The following is a 17,540-nucleotide window of genomic DNA, read 5'->3' as shown; positions in this document are numbered from 1 at the left end:
TGTGTATATATATGTATATATAAAAAAGACTTTCATTCCTTAGGAACCGGTTCCCTATAAAAAGTTCTGATTTAAGGGATGTGCCACAGTATGTATTTTTTGTACCAATAGCGTTACCATGCGTCCATATTTTCCCAGGAGTAATTTTTAAATTTTTAAACTTTAAAAGTTCCTCCCAGACAGTGATTTAAGAACCAAAAAGCCTGACATGTCCAGGAAAATACGGGTGTATGTTAACCCTACCTAAAGTTCTTTTTTAAAAAGATGGGCCTGAACTAGAAACGAATTCCGTTTTACATGTGTGGGTCCCTGCCACTCCCTGGGGGTGTGCTAGGGTGACCAGATGTCCTGATTTTATAGGAACAGTCCCAATTTTTGGGACTTTTTCTTATATAGGATCCTAATAACCCCCACCCCCATCCTGATTTTTCACACTTGCTGTCTGGTCACCCTACAGTGTGCACATGTGTGGGTTCCAGCTGCTCCCTGCCCCCCTCATTGAAGCAGGTGTGCAGGGTTACTGCCCTGGGAACTGCAGGGCACCAGTGGACATGGGGCTGGCTGGAGGCAGGGCAGGGGCTGACTGGAAGTAGGGTCTGGCTGCAGGCAGGGCAAGGGGTGTAGGGCTGGCTGGAGATGGGGTGTGCAGGACTGGCTGGCTTCAGGCAGGGGGGTGCAGCAGGGGTTGGCTGGAGACAGGGCAGGAGGTGCAGGGCCGGTGGTGTAGGGCTGGTGCAGGCAGGGGTGTGTGGGGCTGGCTGGCTTCAGGCAGGGCCGCAGGGGCATGCGGCAGGGATTGTCAGGGCTGGAGACAGGAGTGCGGGACTGGCTGGCTTCAGGCAGGGGGGTGCAGCAGGGGTTGGCTGGAGACAGGGCAGGAGGTGCGGGGCCGGTGGTGTAGGGCTGGTGCGGGCAGGGGGTGTGTGGGGAGCTGGCTGGCTTCAGGCAGAGCCGCACGGGGTACGACAGGGGTTGGCTGGAGACAGGGCACGGGGTTCAGGGCTGGCTGCAGGGGGTGCAGGGCTGGTGCAGGCAGAGTGTGCAGCAGGGGCTGGCTGTGAGCAGGAGGTGCAGGGCTGGCTGCGGGCAGGGCACGGGGTGCAGGGCTGGCTGGAGACAGGCTGGCTGTGGGCAGGAGGTGTGGGGCTGGCTGTGGGCAGGGGCTGGTGCAGGCAGGGCAGGAGGTGAGGGGCTGGAGGCAGGGCAGAGGGTGCAGGGCTGGCTGGAGATGGGCTGGCTGCAGGCAGGGGGTGTGGGGCTGGCTGCAGGCAGGGGCTGGTGCAGGCAGGGCAGGGGGTGAGAGGCTGGAGGCAAGGCAGGGGGTGCAGCAGGGACTGGCTGCGAGCAGGAGATGCAGGGCTGGCTGGAGATGGGCTGGCTGCAGGCAGGGCAGGGGGTGCAGGGCTGGCTGGAGATGGGCTGGCTGCAGGCAGGGCAGGAGGTGTGGGGCTGGCTGGAGATGGGCTGGCTGCAGGCAGCGGGTGTGGGGCTGGCTGGAGGCAGGGGCTGGCTGCAGGCAGGGGGTGCAGGTACAGAGGGTACAGCCCACCCTGTACGGTAAGTGCCCCCTCCTCCCTCCCTCAGCACCGGGGTAGCAGCAGCAGCCCGGGGCTTGGGGGCTATTTAAATGGCCTGGGGCTCCCCTGCTTCCACTGCCCCGGCCCTGTAAATAGCTGAGGGAGCCCTGGGGAAGCAGCGGGGCTCTGGGGGCTATTTAAAGGGCCGGGGCGGTAGAAGCAATGGGAACCCTGGACTTTTTAAATAGCGCCCTGCAGCCCTACCCCAGCCCTATCCCAGCCCCTGCTGGGAGCCCCAGGCCCTTTAAATTGCCCCCTGGGGAAGCCGGGCCACCCTGGTACAGCGCACCAGCTCTTGCCAGTACGCAGTACCAGGGCTTGGGCACGGGGCCCTCTTAGGGGTGGGGCCCGATTCAGGGGAATCAGGAGAATCGGACTAAAGCTGGTCCTGTGTGAGGGTGGGGTGGGGTGGGGTGGGGCAGGACTTGGTCCCATTCTGGGCACCACCAAAAATTATCCAAACCTGCCGCCCCCTGTCCAGCCCAACCTTCTGCTGATGCACCTCAGCCCACACCCCTGCAGGGTTTGAAGCTTCCATTGCTTAAATTCCAGGACACTGAGGGATTTCAGCTCCCCTTTGCCCAGAGGGAACCTTCACCCCACTCCCAGCCAGGTTCTTGTCCATGGGATCACTGTAGGGGGCTGGGTCCCGCTGGGTCTTTTCTCTCTCTGTGACAGGCCAGGGTGCAATAACTGGGGCATCTGAGCACCCAGGACCTTCTGTGGGGCTGCCATTCCCCTTCCCCTGCTGTGGTCTCGTCTGTCATTGACTCCAGCCTTTTTTCTATCCATCGTCAGCACCATCCCAAGCCAGCTGCACTCGCCTCAGAAAGACAGTGTCCCCTGGTGGGTGTGAATCACTGACCTCTCTCCTCTCTGAGCACTGACTGCCCCTCTGTTTCTTTGCCTCTCAGTCTGTGCAGATGGGAGCTTTCCCTCCAGTGCTGGAGGATTCGCCCTTCTCATCTACCCTTGTCCCAAGCAGCACAGCGGGTGGGAATCTTACATGTACTGAGGTGACTTAGGAGCAGAAACCGCCCCCAGACCTTCCATGCAATTGGCACTTGCCGCTCACTCCGCAGGATTAAAACTCCTGCAGGGAGACTGATGGGCCACATCCCAGCTGGGCATGAGCAAAGCAGCAGGGTGAGAAAAAAAAAGCTTGGAGATGCTGGGGATTGAAGCCAGGGCCTCACACATGCAAAGCATGTGCTCTACCACTGAGCTACATCCCCAGCTGGGTTGCAGGTTACACTCAGAGCTGTCCTATTCCCAGAGCATCCAGTGGCCTAACAGCAGCATGGGGGACACATTCCCTGCTCTGAGGGCCAAACCTGCTGTCCTTGAGGCTGCTGGTTCTTAGGGGGCACTTTGCAGCAGGGCCAGATTCGATGTGTGGATTAGAGAGAGTGGGTGCCCTGGACTCAGGGTGCAGAGATGCACTCAGCCCTCTCCCCTGCATTGGGTGGGGGGTGCTGCCACCTCCTGCTGGAAGGTAATGGGAGGGGAGGGGCGCTGTGAGTCGCTCAACACCTGACCCTGGTGGCAGCAGTGCTGTGGGAAGCTCCAGGTGTTTCTAGGATCTGCTCTTTCCACCTGCCTGTGAAGTCCAGCTTTCCCCAGCACATTCACTGCGGTGCAATTGGGTCACTGTTTCCAAGGCTGAACAGCAAAGAATCACTCCCAGTTTCCCTTCTATCTGCAGCAGGATTAGCCTGTGTCGGTGGTTAATGAGGTGGATCTTGTGGTAGATTGTTATTCATTCCCCACCTTGACAATACACACAGTCCCTTTCCTACTCTAATCCCCAGCACCTCAGTGATCCTGGTAGCAGGGGTTGGGTCCTGAGATTTTCAGGGTCCTTTTTCCCCTCCACCTGGAGTGAACTCAGCTTTTCCCCCATCCCAGACAATCCATGAAATAACAACAGGGGCATAAAGAAAGAGGGGAGGGAACATCTCATGGCCAGGGCTGGATGTGCCCAGGGCCCCCTGCTTGTCCATTGTTTCCATGGAATTTGGCCCCCTGCTTTGCACAAGGGACAGAGAAGGATCTTGCTGTTCCTGTGTCTCTGCAAGGAAAATTGTGCTTCCCTAGGAAAGAGAGGCGGGAAATGGCCCCATGGTGGGACAATATCCTCAGGATTAAGACCTAAGGGCTCAGGCTGAGAACTGATAGAACTGCACTCATCTGGGATTTAACAAATTGTCTTCCCTGGAGCAGGGCCAGTTCCAGCGTTTTTGCCACCCCAAGCGGAAAAATAAATAAATAAAAAAGCTGCAATCAATGGCAGCTCTACCTCTGCTGCTTTTGGTGGCAAGTTCCTTCCCTCTGAGAGGGCCAAATTGCCCCTGAAGCCTCCTCTTTCCATTGGCCACCTCAGGCACCTGCTTGCTGTGCTGGTGTCTGGAGCCAGCCCTGCCATGGAGACACTGGGAAGATGCAGGAAACAACAATGGATTTCTTTACATTACAAGTGAAGAATAACTAAAGGTTATTTTGGTTCAAAGTCACTTTTCCCTGACTGGGAATTGAACCCCTGCTTTAGCAGTGAAAGTGCCAAATCCTAACCACTAGACCACCAGGGAGGTGATGATGGTGCTGTTCTTCTCACATATGCTACACTTTCTTAGGCTACTTTCTATCCACTTTCTGAAACCACTCCATTGTCCACTCCCTGAGGGGCTAAGAGCAGAGAGTGCAGGAACCCCTGTGCTCAGGGTCACAACCTCAGCCCAACCCAAGTCACTAAAACAAACTCAAATCATGCTTCCTCCTGCAGGATCACAGAGACACACAAAAAAAAACCCATGAGGAACAATCCTCCTCTGCCTTCATTTACCCCATTGCAACCCTCTCAGCAGCCCGCTCTTGCGGGAAGGACTGAGCTGATAGGAGCTCTGGCATAGAGATCAAGGGAGGGGTGTTGTTCCCCCTGGGTGTGAGCTGATCACAGTCTGACTCTGTGTAACGGGGCTCTGAGCTTTGCCATCTTGTGAGTTCTGAGTGCTGAGCCCCCCGGACCCTTCTGCTGGGATCATGGGGATTGCACAACAGCTGCAAGCCCTTTTCCCGTCTCCTTGTCCTCCTCTGCTTCCCCACAAATGGGGACCTGCAGGTTTCCCTCACCCACCTCTTAAGGCAAACAGTGATTCCTTTCTCTGACACTCCTGGGCCTGGGCTTCTTTTGAGTTTTTTCCCAGGGGACCTGATTCCCTGTGAAAATGTGTGTGTGGCATGTGGGGAACTCAGACTCAGACTCTCCCCCACTAGATGAGTCCAACAGCACCTCCCCTTGGTGGGAGAATCCTAAATTCCACCCTCCCACCCTGGTTACTCTGACCAGCTGATGGCGACAGCATGCTAAATCAACCCCAGCTCTCTGGGCTAGAACGCAGCATCTAACCAGCCTTGTGACAGCTCCGGTTTGCTCGCTGGAGACATAACGGACCAGGAAAGATGGCAGATGTCAGACAGGGAACCTCAGCTCACAAATAAACACACTCAGGCTCCTTCTACACTGCGACTGGGCAGTTGACTGACTTTAAATCTAGCTAGCTCAGTTGGTAGAGCATGATGGTCTTTCAGGGTGTGAAAAACCCCAAAACCACTATAATTAAGCTGACCTAAGCCATGGTTAGATAGTGCTAAATGAAAGGAAAGACTGTTCTGTCAATGTAGCTATTACAGGGATGGAAAACCCCTCCAGTCACTGTAGCAGGTGTCTACTCCACAGTGCTAGAGCAGTGTCACAGCAGCATTTTAAGTAGAGCCAGCCTTACAGTGAGACCAGATCTGGCTCCAATTTGACTCTGTGGACACTCAGGTACTAACAACATGCTAATGCCTCCATAGTTGGCAGGATTCAAACCTGTGGGGGGAGACCCCAATGGATTTTTAGTCTATCGCCTTAACCACACAGCCACAAGTACTTAATGTACAGTTACTTCACTACACCATGATTCTGTTCTCACAGAATTGTCACTTCAAATTGCTCAGACCAGCTCCCCCAGCACACTCCTGGCTGTGCATTAGTGTAAGTGTGTCCATGGCTGAACAGCGAGAATTCCTGCCCATTTCCCTTCCAGCTGGAGCATGATGAGAGTGTGTTTGTGGTTAATGACATTGCTATAGATTGTTGTTCATTCCCCACACTGACAATTCAGACAGTTCCTTTCCTATTCGAATCTCCACCATATCATTCCAACAGCCGGGGTCAGGATTTCTCTGGGCACTGAAATGTTTCAGGGGGTTGAACTCAGCCTTGCATTCCATCCCTGATGTTTCATGGACTAACAGCGGCAGCATAAAGAAAGAGCTGAGCCAATATCTCACTGTCAGAGGTGAAGGTGGCCACGTCCCCTCTGTCTGACCATCGCCATTGCAGGAGAGAAGGTTTCAATGGAATCGAATGCCCTGGCTCAGACAAGAGACACAGGGAGGTTTTGCTGTTCATGGATCTGTGCAAAGGAAATTGTGTCTCTGTGTGAAATTGAGGAGGGAAATGAAATGTTCACATGGTGACCCAATGACCTAACAAATGTGGGTGAAGGAGTCGGGCTGGAAAATGATTTTACAGGAGTTCGTATCAATTTATTGCCCTGATTAAAATCCATGGCTAAAAGGCAGCCACTGTTGTTAGTACTTGAACCTGTGTAGGGACACCCCAGTGGGTATCAAGTCCATTGCCTTAACCAGGGATAATTGATTATTTTATCAAGATCTAAATTTCTTGGTCAAGATATAGTCAATGTCTAGACTCCAGAGAAAATAATACACTGATGATAATAAGAAGAATTTAGAAATAATTTGCAGTCACTATGGGCATAACTATGATGATTGTCTCGTGTTTCACTCTTCATATCTGGCACCACTGCCTTGCCCTTTAGTCTTGTAGTTTACCAAGGGTAAAACTAAACATCTCTTCAGATACGAGGGAGTGTTTGCGTTCATTCCTGTGAGCTACACAGGGGCTTGATGTAGCTGCTTTCAATCCTCTGGCTCTGCCCTGATAAGTAACATTTCAGGGTGTCACTGAACTGAAGGAGGGAGATCATTTTTTGACAGATTACGCTGCCTCTTAAAGGTGTTTGTCTGGCTGGCAGCCCTGGTTCCCAGGACCCTCCTGAGGGAAGAAAGTTTCTGTGCAAAATACTAAAACTTTTAACAGAGAAGAGGGAAAGGCGATGGCCACATGATGGGGCCAGTATGTACGACAACATGGTTCTTTTATATGGGATGACTCTGAACACTGACTGATCTCCACTCCCTTGTGTTTGAAGAGATGTTTAGTTGTACACTTAGGAACCTATAAGGCTGAAGCAATGTTATGGATGGTCACACTACGATTGAAGGGTTATTTAATGTTGTAGAAATTGTTAAAAACACTTAGCTTAAACTGGAACTGCCTGTTATTAAAGGCTGGTTTCCCCACGTCAGTTCCATAAGCTCTGCTAGAAACACCCTGGGTTCTCTCCTGCCTCGGTGGGAACTGGAGGGAATCGTCCCCTGCTGCCCTTGGCTCCAGGCTGGTTTTTCTGGTGAGGGGGCATGGAATTGATTTGTTCGCTGTTGAGAAGGGAGCCGGGCCAGTTCTCAGGGAACGAGAACTCCCAGCATCTTCCCAGCCCAGCCCAGGCTGCTGCCCTGTCCCAGCCTCTGTTCCTCTGGGAGTCCTGCGTGTTTGACTCTAGAGGAGGCCGGGAGCAGCAGCTGAGGCAGAGGACAGCCTGGGCCGGGCAGATAAGTAGGAGTTTAGCCAGCAAAAAAGGTAAAATGGCAGTGGAGTATTAGCCTGGACTCAACAGCATTTCTCCATTGGTCTGTCTGCTTTGGGGCAGGGACAATAACATGTCCTGCTGCTTTCGTTATTTCAAAGGGTGGTTTAGGATTTTCATTCTCACACACGGTGCACAAAGCAGGACTCAACCTTTGGCGTAAACTAAACAAGCTGCTCACAGATTCTGGCAGCCACAATGAGCATTTGGGTGAGAGCTCAGACCTGCCCCTGTCCCAGACAGGGGTCATCTGTGTGGGGACTGGACCACTGACCTACCCGCTCCTAACTCCCAAACGTTCAGTAACTCTATTATCAGTGCCAGTGAGTGTTATTTAAACCATAAGAAAAACCACACTGGGCCAGACCAAAGGCCCATCTACCTCTGAAACTGACAGTAGACAATAACAGGTGCCCCAACAGCCAGTCAACAAGGCAGTACTGGGAGTTGAACCTAGGCTCTTCTTTTTATGAAACAGAAGTTTTAGCCAGCTAAGCCATGGTGCCTGGGGGTAGCTATAACAGACTGTCTGCCCACACCTGACTCCTTGCCATCGCCACCAGGGCCTGACAAGCTTTGCTTGTGTTTGGATTCTGCAAAGCAGAGGAGCAGGTGAGGTTTTCCTAGCAAGCTGTGTGTGAGTGAATCTTTGGCCAGGTCTGCACTACAAAGTTGTTTCAGCAGAATTATATTGCTCAGGTGTGTGAAAAACACACAACGCTCTCTCGGTCGGTAGCTTGTGGCTGGTGTACACACTGCAATGCTATGTCTGGTGACAAAAGTGCCCTGTTTTGCTGACAAAATAAAATGACTTCGATGAGAGGTCTAGAGCTTTTTGCAGCAAACTTAAAGTAACAGAGTAGACGCTGCTGTTCATTATATCACCATAACTGGCCTCCTCCAGTATCCCACAATGCCTGCTGTGAACTCATCTGCCCTGCATTCCTCCTACAGAGCCATGGGCCCCTCCCCTTTCATCACTCTGGGAAGTTCTGACAGCTGAGCCTGCTGCTCTGCTCCGGCAGCCAGGAGCAAATCACTGCCGTGGATGCTGCTCTCTCCCTCCCTGCGAACACAGAGCAGGGTGGCGGGAACTTCCTTACATTGTGGGGGGGGCACCGGCATCCGAACTGTGACACCCCCAGGACACCCCTTCCGTCAAGGAGGCTCTTACCTTCTAAACAGGGACGGCTGTTTTCTAGTAAAATCAGGAAAAGGGAAGGAGAAAACTCGAAAGAGGTTCCTCCTGGCACTCACGTGCCTGAACCCGAATACTCTCTCCGTCCTCAAAGAGAGACCTGGAGAAGGAGACTTGCTGAAGCAAAGCCACAGGGGTCTCTAAGGTTTCCCTGGCCCCTCGCCCCTGCCCTGCCTGCCTGATGTCAGCATCTCTCTGTGATGTCACCACCTCCCCACCACCTTGGACCAATAGTCTGAGGTCCTGCAAAAGGCCTTTGTGATGTCACTGCCACACCCCTCCCTTGCTGTGCTAATGTCCTGCCCCTGGCCAGGCACTGCGGAGGTTTGAGCTACTCCCTGTGGTTCACCCCACTCAAGGAGCATTCGTTCTAGGCAGCAAGCCGGCTAGACAGGGAAACATCAGACGCTGCTCCCAATGCTACACTCAGTTTTTCAGAAATTAGTCGACTTTATGGCCAGAAGAGACCATTAGAGCATCTAATCTGACCCCCTGCATATCACAGGCCTCCTGTATGACACAATAGCTACTTTTGGGCAAACACATTCCAGAAAGGCATCTAGTCTCCATTAAATGATATCAAGAGATGGAGAATCCACCACTTTCCCTAGAAGACATTTTTCTCCAGCCCTCAGAACATTTGGTGGCTCTTTGCTATTGAATGAGCTCAACCTGTTTAGCTTATCAAAAGAAGATTGAAAGGTGATTTCACTGAAGTGTTGAAAGGCCTTAATGGAGAGAAAAGATTGGGTATGAAGGGGCTCTTTAATCGAGCAGAGAAAGGCATAACAAGACCCAATGGCTGGAAGGTGAAAAGAGACAAATTCATATTACAGCTAAGGCACAAATATTCAACAGCGAGGATGATTCACCACAGGAACAAGCTCCCAAGGAAAGTGGTGGATTCTAATTCTAATTCCTTATGAATATTCTGTGTGTTTGTGTCTGCAGGGGAGGAACATGCTATATGCCCAGAGGACTTTATTCCTCCAGCTTGCAAGGACAGATGGGATGTCAAGGAGTTGCTCCTTCAATCCCCCCCACAGAAAGGCCCTTCTTAGGAAAGGCAAAATCCTGGAGAGAAAGAGTAACACTGAACAAGACTCCAGAGAGACAGATTTTTATAATCACAGTGAGAAGTTTTTAACCTGACCAGGGACTTGAACCCTCAGATTAAAAGTCTGATGCTCTGCCAACTCAACTAGTCAGGCTCACATCTGAAAAACACAAGTATATGCAGAGTATCCTCGACAGAGGTTTGTTCAACCTGTTCTTAAAAACCTCTGAGGACAGAGACACCACAGACGCCTTTGGGAGCCTATTCCAGAGCTTAACTGCACTCAGAGTCTGACATTGGCGAAGTAGGAGGCTGAGAAAAACAACACTGGCTGTCAGAAAAAAACAGCCCTCCCTGGTGCTTTAAGCAATAGGTTTTGGTGTTTTAACAGCCATGGCCTGGGTTCAATTCCCCCTAAAAACCAGAAGTTTTTCAATGAAAATCTCCATTCATTTCACATTTGAAATGGAAAGGCAAAGCGGGCTTCTTGTCCTTATCATCAAGGCAAAGAATGGCTTTTTTCTCAGTAAATATTTTTAAAAGGCGCTGACTCGACCTGAAGATCTCATTGCATTTGTATTTACAATGGAATGATTCTCTCTAGGATAGACAGAAATTCTTCAGCTAGACTCGGATTCCACAGGAATACGAGAAGCGATTGTGTCTAACACCTGCCTTTTTTCGGACAACAGTGATGTCCAAGTTTGCCATGGACATTTCCCTTTCAGCACCTCAGGCCCCATCCAACAATACAAGAAACTGAAATGCACAGAAAGTTTCTCACCATAGGGTTCACTGACCAGACCGGGGGAAAAGTTTTGCCATTTGAAGATGTTTGAATTCCCTCCAACTTCTTTCATACAAATGCTAAACAGTTGGTGATGTAATGTTACAGGAGAGGTTTAAATTAGGCTATTTCGTCAGACAGAAGACAGTGATTGTGTCAGGAGTGGGATGTGAATGGAACCTAGAGCAACAAATGACAGTGTTAGAGGGCTTATTCCTTCACCCTCTCACTTCCCTGGTCCTTCTCGCATGACCAGAGCAACAATACCCGAAGTCCAAAGGCGCAAACAATTCGATGTTTATTGGGGTAAACATCCAGCAAGCAATGATTCCAGTTTCCTTCCTTAGTGTTCCCTTTTCAGCTCTGACACCAAAGAGCCTTGTCTGTGTCCCTGTTTCTGTTCCCATCCCCTGTTCCCATTTCCCCCTGTAGCAAAACATGATCCCAACTCCCTCATCCCCAGTCCCTGTTCCCATTCCCCCGCCTCCCGCCTTCCTGATTGACTGCAGACTATATAGTAAAACCTGAGTTTTGCTTAGCTATTCCTTAACCAATCATTTTACTGAAATTTAACTAACCAATCCTAATATACTGTAACATGGTTATTTAACCAATTGTATTCCACCACCTTCATTGGTTAACACCCAACAAAATTAATTATACAGCAGACAGAAACAATCACAGAACTGGACAGAGACCATGCAAATAAACATACAAAACAATACAGAAGGGAGGATTTCACAACTACATCTATACGGACATAAGGGTTTTCCAGCTGTGTCTATTGATAAGTGAGTTCTTGCCAGACAGGATGCTACCAAACTAAGTTTCCCTTTCTCTGGAGGTGATAGGAATATCAGGACAGGATTGTATTCCTAAAAGCCCAATAGCACCTTATTTCAATGTGACTAGTTTGGAACATGTGAATGTGACCATACACTTCCCAGCTTATGGCTGCCTTTGCTGCTTAGCCGAAGGACCAGGCCTCAGACTGTCACAGTAAGAGAAGGCCATTACACAGACAGACAGTGATTTTTTATTCTTTCTTTTATATCTTTATAACTAGCTAAGTGATAAAAATACACCTAAATTCTTAAAGTACAGGCCTTTGCAGACGGGCCTGAATCTCTGTATCCTAACAGTCCTCGAGGTCAGGCAGCCTCTGGGTAAGGGGGTGGGGAATCAGATTCTTTCTACAGCCAATTCCACCAGGGTCCTGTATAAACCAGGGAAGTTTGTCCCAATAGCCAGACCAGATGCCCCCTGTACACTTGCCCTCTGTTGTCATTGCTTCTCTCTCTCCCTTCCCCCCATCTCTGCTGCTCCCCCTCTGGGGGCTTTCTCAGCACCTGGCCCCACAGCACTTCCTGGGGGCCAGAGACTGCGCTTTCTACACCGCACTGCCCCCAACCCCACTGCACTGCCCCGCAGGCTCCAGGACTGGAGCAGCCTCCATGCTGCGCTCCCGGCCATGGCCATGGCCCGTGTGCAGACCTGGGAGGGAGGAGGATGCCACGTGCTTGGGGAAGAGGCAGGGCCAGGGCGGGGATTTGGGGTGGGATCCAATGGGGCAGTGAGGGGGTGGGGCTGGGGGCAGGGCCAGGGCGGGGATTTGGGGAGGGATCCAATGGGGCAGTGAGGGGGTGAGGCTGGAGGCAGGGCCAGGGCGGGGATTTGGGGAGGGATGCAATGGGGGAAGGAGGGGGCGGAGTCGGGGGGGTGAGTGTCCCTCCGGGCTCTGCCTGTGTGCCGGAGCAGAGGGCACAATTGTTTGTTTGTCCAGTGTCCCGACCAAACATCGGTCGGGACGCGGGACAAACAAGCAAATATCGGGACATTCCTGATAAAATCGGGACGTCTGGTCACCCTACCTCAGGCTTCAAGTTGAGAATCATTTCCCCTTCCCACTCTGTGGGAGGGGAGACTGTTAAACGCGCTCTCTGTGCGACTGCACATGGCTAAGCAAAGAGAACAAACCCCCAATCCCCCTGTGCTTTGGGAGCCAGGTTTGCGGTGGGAATTCTGTAGTTCAGATGACTTCACGCCTGGACATTGGGATTCTTTACCATTTTCTCTGGCACTGGGGAAGTTGTGTGCTCACAGCTGTGATGGCCGAGTGGTTAAGGCGTTGGAGTCGAAATCTAATAGGGTTCCCCTGCGCAGGTTCAAATCCTGCTCACAGCGAGGCCTGTGTTTTAGCCAGTCCCTCACCCGGGCAATACCTCTGTACAACCCCCTGAGACACTCTCAATTTTCTCCCCACCCCAAGTAAATCCTGTTCTGCTCTTTTCATAGAGATGCCTGGGACACCACCTCACACTGTGTCCCTGAGGGGTCAGGCAAACTCTCAGCGCCTGAAGCCTCTGCCACTCACCTGGTGCCCCATAGATCAGCCACAGCCCTGGTTCTGCTCCTCTCTCTAGAGTGTGAAAGGAGCCAAGTCAGCGACTCCATGGGAGCTACGGGGCTGCAGAAACAACAAGGGGTGGGGGGGGAGAAGGTGCTCAGCACCCACTGGCAGCCAGCTTTCCCCCTGCTATGGGCCTTGTGGAGAAGCTCCTGCTGGTCCCCTTCAGCACCTGCCCCCTGCCAGTGATAAGCTGTTCAGTGGTGTGTAGGGAGAGGAAGAGATGGGACTTGGGGGTGGGGGCAGGGCCTGTTGCAGAAAAGGGGGGATTTGTCTCAGACCCCGGATCCCTCTAGGGCCGGCCCTGAAGGGAAGCACCGACTATCACAGTGACAATACAACTGACCAGCCTTGCGGGGGAGGCTGAGGGAGATCCGCACTCACCAGGTCTCTTCTCTCCCCCAGGGTGAGCCAGACACTGCTCTCTCCTGGCTCTCACTCTAGCAGCTGGATGCCAAGGAGCCATTTCCCCACAGGAAGTGCATTGAGTGCCCCTGTGCTGCTGGGGGGGCTGGCGCTGCTGCTGCCTGTGGGGCTGGCAGGGGGGCTGATGTCTGCACAGACTCTCAGCTGCCAGGCCGGAGGGGGCACTTGGGACCTTACCAGACTGGCTCAGTGAAGACGGGGGGTTAACAGAGCAATACAGACGCTCTCCAGAGCACGGAGCAGCATCCGCCCATGCAGCCAGGCAATGAGCATTTCCCACAGCCTGGAGCTGAGAGGGAGGCGGCAGCTGCTGTTCCAGCTCCTCGGGGACAGGCCCTGTCAGCCAACAGCCACTTCTTACTCCCCACAGCTATGGGCGTCGGGTTCCTCCGGTGGGGGTGTGGAGCAGCCGTTGGTTTTCCTGTTCGCACTCCTCTGCGGTGTGAAAATCGGGGAAGGGAGGCAGAAGCCCCACGTCCCTCCTGAAATGACACCCAGTGGGGGAAGCCAGGACAACAGAGTGGGGTGGCAGGTGGTGGCCAGACTCTCACCGCCAGGGTCTAGCCTAGCTCAGGGTCCAGCTCAACTTCCTCCCCGTGCCACTGGCCCCCAATATCCTTCCACCACCAGGTGTTAGCTGGTGGTAAAGATCTGGTGCTCAAAGTGCTTTCCTGTCTCCAGCTATATAAGAGTGAATCATTTCCCTCCTGCTGGGTGACTCCTTCCCCGCCAGAACCAGGTCTTTGGTGGGGGTCTGGAAGTGGCTGTGGCTGACTGGTGGTTGGGATTCTCACTGCTTCACCTGATGCCCACAAGTTTGGAGCTTGTGGCCACACTTTTTCTTTTGCTCACATGGCACTTGAAGAAAGCAGAGCCAGGGCCAGGCTTGCTAGGCAGGAGGGAGGCAGAGTCCCAGGCTGGACCCAACACACCTCTCCTCCTCTGGGCACCTAGAGCAGAGGCGGCTGGTGCTGACAGCTCTGAGGGAAGACTTAAAAGCCACAGAGCAACTGAGGGCGGGGCTAGACGAGGGCAGGACCATGCCTATGCGTGGCCAGCAGACAGGCACAAAGACACCGGGCCAGCCTGCTCCCTGCAATGCCAAACCCCCACTGAAGGCCACCCACAGACCAGCATTCAAGGCGGCTGCTGAAGCTCTGTGGCCAACATCAGAAGATGGTAGGAAAGCAGGGCCAGCCCCCATGGTGGGGCCTCTGACCGTTCCCACTCATGGTGCTGAGTTTTGCAGTGGGGCAGGAGATTTTACCCCAAGAGGTTTTTCCCCAACTGATGAGAACCGGAGAAACACCCAGGCTCCCAAGGCGCTATGTAGCAACTCCCTCAAGCACAGGGACAGAGGGAAACTGCTCCACACGCTTGCCCGGGCAGCCGTCCGTTTTCTTTGGCAAGTCAGGAATGGCAAAGGCGAGACTGGAAGCACATGGGGCTCATGCCCCAGCCTTTGTGGCGCCCACCCCCAACTCCTTCCCAGGGCTCTAGCTGAAGGCAGAGAATTGGCCTGAGAGGCCAAGAAGAGGTTCCAGCCCTGAAGGGAGCAGGACTTTCAGCACGAAGGTAAAACTGCAGCAATACAACCATAAAGTAACTTGAACCCTCAATCACTTGATCCCAAGTCACATACTTTATCCATTAGACCATGTAGACACAGGAGCAAAGCTACTTCACGCACTTCTTTGGAAAAGGTGGACACTGTGTTTCTTGGGTCATCTACTGAAGGGGGGCGAGACTCTCAGGGCACAAGAAGTCGAGTTCCCAGCGAGACGTGAGACTTAATTTTCTGGAGCCAGGTACGGGACTTTGGTAGGGAGGCTCAGGCATGGGGAACTGGGGTGCAGCAGATGGACTCGCTGTCTAGGTGCTCACTGAGGAGGAGGAGGAATCCTGCTGACAGGCAGTGGCTGTGCAGAAAAAGAGGAGGGGTTCCGGGGACTTTTTGTGCCACTCTTTTGCCTGCCTGCTCGTTCTTGTGGTGAATGGTTAAGAAGGTCTCCAAAAGCCCAGGTAGCTCAGTTGGTAAAGCATCAGGCTCTTAATCTGAGGGTCCAGGGTTCAAGCCCCTGTGTGGGTGCTTAGCTTTTCAAGTTGCCTTGTGTGCCAGGACCCAAATTCTGTTCACAGCCACATTCGGATTCCCAGAAGCTGTGGCCATTTCCTGGAAAGGTTCCTTTCCTTAGTAATCAGGAGAGAGGCCACATCCACAGGAACAGGTGTAGAAAGCACAGTCTCTGGCTGCCACGAAGCGCTGTGGGGCCAGGTGCCGAGAAAGCCCAGAGGGAGAGCAGCAGAGGTGGGTTGGGGAGAGAGAGAAGCAATGAGGACAGAGGGCAAGTGTAAGGAGAGTCTGGTCTGGCTATTGTCGGGAACTTCCCTGGCTTTTACATGACCCCGGTGGAATTGGCCGGCGGAAGGATCTGAGTCCCCACCCCCTTACCCAGAGGCTGCCTGACCCCAAGGACGCTCTTTCTACTCTCCTGTGTGGCAGAGACCTCGTAACCCCAACAAGGCTGGGCCCAGGAATCCTGGGGGGCTTGACCCCCCCCAATCTTGTCATGATCACTTGAAAAGGGCTACAGTGTCCCCACTCTGGGCACTTCCCTGACCCACTCCTCATTGCATGTGCTTCAAGCAAACACCATTTATTACCCAGCAATCAATGTAAAACACAAGGAAAGATGGGAAAGGAAAACACGTCACCCTGTTCTGTGGTGCAGGGAGATCACAATCAGCGTCTCTGGAGGGTCAGGGCAGGTCACAGTCTCTCCCTCACATGTCCCAGGCCTCCTCCCCAGGCCCTGGCTGTGCTGCAGGGACACCACCACGGGCTGGACACTTGCTCTGGCAGTGGCCACATGCTCTAGGTGACAGGCCCCTTGTTCCCAATGTCTGCCCCCTACATAGTGCTGGTCCCATGGTGTAACGGGCAGCCCTCAGGACTTTGAATCCTGCAATCTGAGTTCAAATCTCTGTGGGACTGTGTGGTAAAACTCTGGAGCTCAAATTCCCTGTCTCCAGCTGTGCAAGAGTGAATCTTTCTGCTCCTGCTGGGTGACTTGCCCACTGGGGCCAGGTCATTGGCCAGAATGGGTTGGGGCTCTAGAACTTGCTACCCTGGTTGCTGAGTCCTGTGGTTTGACCTGGTGGTGGGGATTCTTGCTGCTTCACGTTTGGCCTTTGTGCTTGCTGCTGTGCTTGTCCTCTTGCCCACATGGTTCTTGAAGAAAGCAGTGCCAGGGCCAGGTTTGATAGGCAGGAGGGAGGCAGAGTCCCAGGCTGGAGCCCAGCACCTCTCCTCCTCTGGGCACCTACAGCAGAGGCAGCTGGTGCTGACAGCTCCAAGGGAAGGCTTAAAAGCTACAGAGCAACCGAGGTCAGGGTCAGAGGAGGAGAGGACCATGCTTATGCATGGACAGCAGATGGCCATGAAGACACCCGGCCAGCCTGCTCCCTGGACTGGCAAACCCCCACTGAAGATGTGCCTAATCCACTTGCTGATCAGGAGGAAAACCTGTCAAAATGTGTGTGGAGAACCTGCTTGGCTCGGAAGGGAGCGAGGAAAAAGAGCGAGTGAAAAAAATAACTTGTGAGAGAGCAAGCGAAAAGAACGTGAAAGGCAGAGAAAGAAATAAAGGGAGAGAAAAAAACATTAGAAAAAGAAGGAAAGAAAGCAAGAGCATGAAAGGTAGAGGGGAAAAAAGAAAGCAAGAACATACAAGCTAGAGAAGGAAAGGAATGAAAAAGAACGAATGAACCACAAGCGCTAGTTGAAGCTGGAATGGGAGAGTCAGAGAAAGGACAGACTGACCCGTTAAGTAAGGTTGCACCCCAGATTCTCCATGTGGGGGCACAGGCCTCCCATTTCCATCCTGGCCCTGCTTGGGGGGACCATCCATAGGTGCCTACTGGCAGCTCCATGCTCTGAGGAGGGGACAAGCCCCCCCATACCCTGCCCTCGGGACACGGGCTCTCCCCAATCCCGACCCTCTTCCCGCATGCTCCTGGGAATGGGGGGGAAGCTGGGGGGAAGGCGTGTGCTGAACAACACCGTGGGTGTCTCTCTCTGGGGCGAAGGAAGAGGATATTTTTTGTACCAGAAGGAAAGAGCAGGAGGCGGGGGCGTTTGTGGAGCCGGGGCGCACACCAGAGCGAGGAACTGAACGCAGCCCAGCGTGAGCCCAGTGCCAGTTGGAGCAGAGACGCCCGTACCTGGAGGACCATCTCCAGAACCTACCTTGATGCTGCCGTCCATCGCCGCTCCCACACTGAGCTCCCCACCTAGACCTTCCTGGACGA

General features: G+C 53.1%; 3 non-coding genes across 3 annotated transcripts; 2 read left to right on the top strand and 1 right to left on the bottom strand.

Annotated features, from left to right (window-relative positions):
* Positions 1–2,740: 2,740 nt before the first annotated feature.
* On the bottom strand, positions 2,741–2,812 carry TRNAA-UGC. The gene has a single exon. It is a non-coding gene; the product is annotated as a tRNA-Ala (tRNA).
* A 9,686-nt stretch (positions 2,813–12,498) lies between these two features.
* On the top strand, positions 12,499–12,580 carry TRNAS-CGA. The gene has a single exon. It is a non-coding gene; the product is annotated as a tRNA-Ser (tRNA).
* A 2,665-nt stretch (positions 12,581–15,245) lies between these two features.
* Positions 15,246–15,318, top strand: TRNAK-CUU. The gene has a single exon. It is a non-coding gene; the product is annotated as a tRNA-Lys (tRNA).
* Positions 15,319–17,540: the final 2,222 nt, after the last annotated feature.

Source organism: Mauremys mutica, chromosome 22 (assembly GCF_020497125.1).
Source record: "Mauremys mutica isolate MM-2020 ecotype Southern chromosome 22, ASM2049712v1, whole genome shotgun sequence".
Classification (NCBI taxonomy): Eukaryota; Metazoa; Chordata; order Testudines; family Geoemydidae; genus Mauremys; species Mauremys mutica.
This window is presented reverse-complemented; position numbering and strand designations above follow the sequence as displayed.